Source organism: Triturus cristatus, chromosome 9, assembly GCF_964204655.1.
Source record: "Triturus cristatus chromosome 9, aTriCri1.1, whole genome shotgun sequence".
NCBI lineage: Eukaryota > Metazoa > Chordata > Amphibia > Caudata > Salamandridae > Triturus > Triturus cristatus.
In genome coordinates this window covers 265,446,999-265,452,716 of record NC_140592.1, presented here as the reverse complement: position 1 = coordinate 265,452,716, position 5,718 = coordinate 265,446,999, and the positions used below count along the sequence as shown (strand labels likewise).

Sequence of the window (5,718 nt, the reverse complement as noted above, 5' to 3'; positions counted from 1 at the left end):
GGCTAGTTAATTACTCATTTTTCCTGTTTAATGCTCTTACCCTCATACAAAACCAATCCGCTATGGGTCTTTTCTATGACACAGTATTGTACCAGCCGCTAAACCAGTCATCACCAGCTGAACAGATATGGAATACCTGAATCGATCTGACACATGAAGCTGCCCAATTAGAGGACTGCACTCTGGTCCACCACTGCTTGTCTCAATATGCTACATTCTGAGTGCTTCTTTGCATCTCACTACAGCACTCAGATATGGAATGCTATTAACAAAGCCCATCCCAACAGATCTTCCCGACCACTTCACTTACCAAACATGCCTGCTCAGGACCATGAACTATAAACAAAATATCAGATTGATCAACCCTGTGCAAGAACCATATAAATAGACTACGATCATATGAAATACCACAAAAAGAACTGCACAGTTGCTAAAAGCTGCCAGCATACCAGAAATCCGTGAAGTGTATGTTTGTCTCTCACACCTTCACCACATTGTAAGTCGCAATTCCTCCTAACATAATATCCACACATTAGTGGTCATCCCACACACAACATGGAAACACTTCTCACTCAGGATCAAAAACAAAGACAACCTATTGTTAGCCACGATCACCTCTCTCCCCACAGGCACCCATCCCAGGTCTATGCCAAGAAGATGTACACACACTAATGTGGACTATGGTTTTCTTTGTCCCTCTGCTTTGGTCCTGCAATTAGAAGTGTTCACAGCTGACTGTGGCAGCATTATTGAAAAAGATTCAGTCAGGTGTGAAATGCGCCATATGACAAACTCTTCCAATCACTGCCAGGCATTTAAGACTTATGGGGCTGCATAGAAGTCCTTCTATTCCATTCTGGGCAGGATGTGTGAGGGGGCAGTGGTAGATGGGTCAGTGAGCGAGAGGAAAGTAAGCACTTATTATATGTTTTATTTTCTTCATTGAATACAGTATGCATCTGCATCCCAAGTTTGTTGGGTATTTTACAGAGTACTTTAAGGAAAGCAACACAATGTCTGATTATGAGTGGCGAAGGTGCTGCAGAGGCAACATTCACATTAGATTGTGAGGCATACTTTGATGCAACATCTACCTCGCAGGAAAACTCTTTGTGAAAGCCACCCAAGAAAAAAGCCAAAAAGTGCTTTGTGAAGTGCAGACCAAAATGGGAACTTACATACCACAACATACAGAAGCTGACAGAAGATGTGTACAAGTCCAGGTGCAACCTGTGTGATAAAGACTTTTTCATTGCCCACAGAGGAGAGTGGGATATCAAAACCAGGAGGCAGGAGCACAACATAAGAAATATGCCTCAAGCAGGGCAAAGATGGCAACAATGTCATCATACCTGCAACCAAGCTTCCAGGCAGAAGTAGCCAAAGTAAGTCCTTGCTTGCTTCATCATAATGTGACATAGGTTGTAATTCTTGTACACTCTTCTTGCTTTGTTACACTCTTTCTAAGACTCCCACATTGATTAGGTGAGCCACCTTGCAATATTCTGTTACTCTCTTTAAATGTGCAGCAGTGTTTACTAAGTCAGGTTGCCTATGCCATGCTTTTTTCGGTGAGCAGACAAAATATCGGAAATAAAATATCTACCTACACTAATATCGAGTTTTAAATATCGAAGGGACAGAATATCGATGTCAATAATATCTATGGACAGAATATCGACCCTAAGGTAAGTATTTTTATATCGATGTTAGTAATATCGAAGTTAGTAATATCGAAATCAAATATATCGATGTTACTAATATTGATGTTACTAATATCGATATTTATATTATTGTTATGTATTTTATTATGTATTTAATATGCATGTGTTATATGTTTTTTGTTAAGTGTTCTACTGGTTTTAAAATATATGTATACAATTTTTATATGTTAATAATGGTTTTTTAAGTCAATTTTGTGTTTTAGTACTGTAGCGGGTTGTGGGTTTATAGGGGAATAGGGTGGGAAGTAATTTAATTATATGAAATTAATTTTACATTTTTAGGAATTATAAATTAATTTTAATTAATATTTGCGTTTAAGTTCTGTAGCGGGTTGTGGGTTTATAGGGGAATAGGGTGGGAAGTAATCTAATTGTTATTAAGTAATAATTTATTTTCATTTATTGGTATTGATAATTATATTATTGTTAATTAAGTATTAATTGGTAATTAATTTTTATTAATTGGTAATTAGTTTTTATTAATTGATTAATTGATAATTATGTTAAGTGTATTATTTTATTATTGGAGTGTGTCGTGCGTTTATAGGGGAATAGTGTTGGAAGTAATTGAAATCTAATTAAGTAATTATTAAATTTGTTGTTGGGTATTGATAATTAATTAATTGGACATTAATTATTAATTGGTAAATATTTCAAATTATAATATTTTGGTTATGAAAAATAATTTATTGTTGATTAATCATTAATTGTGAATTAAATATGATTAAATATTATGTATTGATATTTCTAAATAATATATTGATAAGTAATTATTAATTGGTAATTAACGTTTAATAATTATTTTTTTGGGGTATATTTTTTTTTAACTGTTTAATATTTTTTAATTGGTAAGTACTTTTTAATAATTCATATGTTTTTGGTTATGAAAAATATTTTATTCTTTCATATTTATTATTTGGTAATTAATATTTATTAATTATTTATTGGTATTTATTATTAATTTGTTGTTAATTAATTATTCATTGGTAGTTATGTTTGTAATCATTATTTATTTGTATTTGTAAATAATTTTTAGTTATTTAATAATTAAATCACTAAATATTTTAAATAATTATTTAATTCATAAGTATGTTATTTGTAACTTCTACGCTATCCAACACTTTCCCTACTGTTGCACTCTCTGGAGTTGGAATAGTAAGTTTTTATCCCTACGCTATCCAACACTTTCCGTACTGTTGCACTCTCTGGAGTTGGAATAGTAATTTTGACCCTTGCGCTATCCAACACTTTCCCTACTGTTGCACTCTCTGCAGTGGGAATAGTCATTTTTACCCCTACGCTATCCAACACTTTCCCTACTGTTGCACTCTTTGGAGTTGGAATAGTCATTTTTACCCCTACGCTATCCAACACTTTCCTTACTGTTGCACTCCCTGGAGTGGGAATAGTAATTTATACCTCTACGTTATCCAACACTTTCCCTATTGGTACACTCCCTGGAGTGGAAATAGTAATTTTTAGCCCAACGCTATCCAACATTTTCCTTACTGTTGTTTTTTTTGGAGCTGGAGTAGTAGTTTTATTGTCTGTGCTATTTAATATTTTTTGTATTATTTTAGCTAATGTAATATATAATTATTTTTAACAATATTCAAATTAAATGTAATTTTTTAAATGTGTTATATATAAATATTTAATTTGTATTCATGTTATTGTTTTATGTGTATGATATATTTGTAATTTATAATATTTTTTAATAATTTATAAGTTACTAAAACAATTATTAAAACTGATTATTAAGTAAGTATATATATTATATATTATATGTATATGTTTAATTAATGTTTTATTAAATTATATATATTAATTATTAATTTTAAACATTATAAAATATATTTAATTATGTTTATTTTATTTATAAGTATTATTTGGTTTATTTTACATTTTTTTTTTTACTAAAAAATACCCTATATTTTTAATAACGATATTTTTGACATTCTATATTTTATTTTCAATATTTTTGTACTTACCATGTTGTAGATAGGATGTCGATATTCTTGACATCGATATTTTTGCTCTGATATTTTTGTAGGTCGATTTTTTGACCTTCGATATTTTGTCAGTGATCCGCTTTTTTCATTCTGTTTCTATCAAGAGCACATTATAATTGCTTTGGGTTAGCAGCTGACACTTTAGTTTACATTTGCAGCTCTAATCTCTACTGTGGCCACTATTTTCTTCACCAATGGAGACTTTCTTTGCATGCTGCTTATGTATTTGTGTATTCTTTTTTTTTAATTGTAGGTCACAGCTGCAGAGGCGACTCAGGTGTACCATGCGGTGAAGCATCACATCTCCTACTGCTCCCTTGATTGTGATATCAAGCTAACCAAAGCAATGTATCCTGACTTATCCATTACGATGAAAGCATTCTGTGGCCACACAAAGGCATCAAGTATTGCTATGAATGTGCTTGCACCTCTATCGTTGCAGCAAGCATATGAAGCCTCTAAAGATGGATATTTTTCAATTTGCAGTGATGCATCAAACAAAGGGAACATTAAACTCTATCCACTTTTGTTGTGCCACTTTAATTTCACTTCCGGTGTGACCTGCTCTCTATTTCTATGAGGATGCAGCTGAGATTGCTACAGCTATTGCACAGCAGATCATAACAAAATTAAAAGAGCATAGGTTGAAATTAGAGCACGTCGCTGCATACTTTGGTGTCAACTATGGACAAAATCATTCTGTATTTCAGCTTTTGAAGGGAGCAAATGAAGACATTCTGCCTGCAAACTGTCCTGCCCATACCCTACACAACAATGCTAAACAAGACGTTAATGGACATTCTATAAATTTAGAATCCTTTATTCAAAATGTCTTCAGCCATTTCCCTTCTTCAGCTAAGGAAACAGCGTAGTTGAGAGAATTATTTTCGTTTGTTAACCTAGAGTGCCAGCCTTTGTTTCGGCATGTCTCAACACGGTGGCTCACTTTGTTCCCAGCTATCGAACGACTGTTGAAGTGCTGGGCAGCATTGAAATTCTATTTCCTTTGGATTTTCTAGGACTTGAAAGTGGGGAGGCCACTATGTCACAAGGCGAAGTTCACAACATTTTGTTCATTTTCAACACGTCTATGCTGCAGCTAGAGAAGGATGAGCTAAGCACCCTGGAGACACCAGGCATCTTCAGGATATTGTGGAACAATTTAAAGGACAGAGTGGAAATTCAGTTCTTTGGTTTCCAAATGCACAGTTATTTAATGTTCCATGAGTCAGAGTTGAGCGCAAGCATGCTGAGCGATTGTTTTGAAATGTTTAAGTGCTGCTTAAAGTATTTAGAAAAATAGTTAGATTTTTCAGAGAGCCATTATTTGTCAGCATTAGAACCATGCAGCTTAAGAGAAACTCTCACTTTTCTGCAGCTCTGCAGAGCTGCTGATTTGGTTAACTTGACACGTCATCTGGAACTGCAGTACTTATTTAATTAATACAGTATAATTGCTCCTGCTTTGCGAGCTTTGGCAGGCACCAACTTGCCATGAGTGCAGAAATGGCTTAATGTTTTGTAAACGTTGACTTGCGATGTTCTTAACATTTAAAAAAAATCATATAATTTATACTTAGCATGCGAGGCAGTAATGCACCTAATGAGAGAATTTTTTTCTCAATTGAATTTCACTTGAAATGACACACGAAATAGGTGTGATGTTGAGCTTGTTAAGGTAGAATTGCAGATCCAGGTGAACAGGAAACATTTGTGTACAGACTTCTTTCAATGCGCTTTTAGGAACAAAGAACTTCTGAAGTGTGTTAGTTCCGAAAAAAAGTAACATTTAAAAAAATAGCACTAAAACTAATATTGCTACGGTCTGTGAATCCGTGTACTAGCAATCGTATTAAGGGGTAAAAATCCTGCTACATACATCAGTGGTCAAATTTTGCTTGGTGTGCTGTACTCTTTTTTTAACCAAATATAAACTTTTTTTTTACTTGTACTTATGTTTATTTACTTACATATTATTGCAC

At 33.5% G+C, this 5,718-nt stretch overlaps 1 pseudogene; it reads left to right on the top strand.

Annotated features, from left to right (window-relative positions):
- Positions 1-1,023: 1,023 nt before the first annotated feature.
- Positions 1,024-4,608, top strand: LOC146797720 (uncharacterized; annotated as a pseudogene).
- Positions 4,609-5,718: the final 1,110 nt, after the last annotated feature.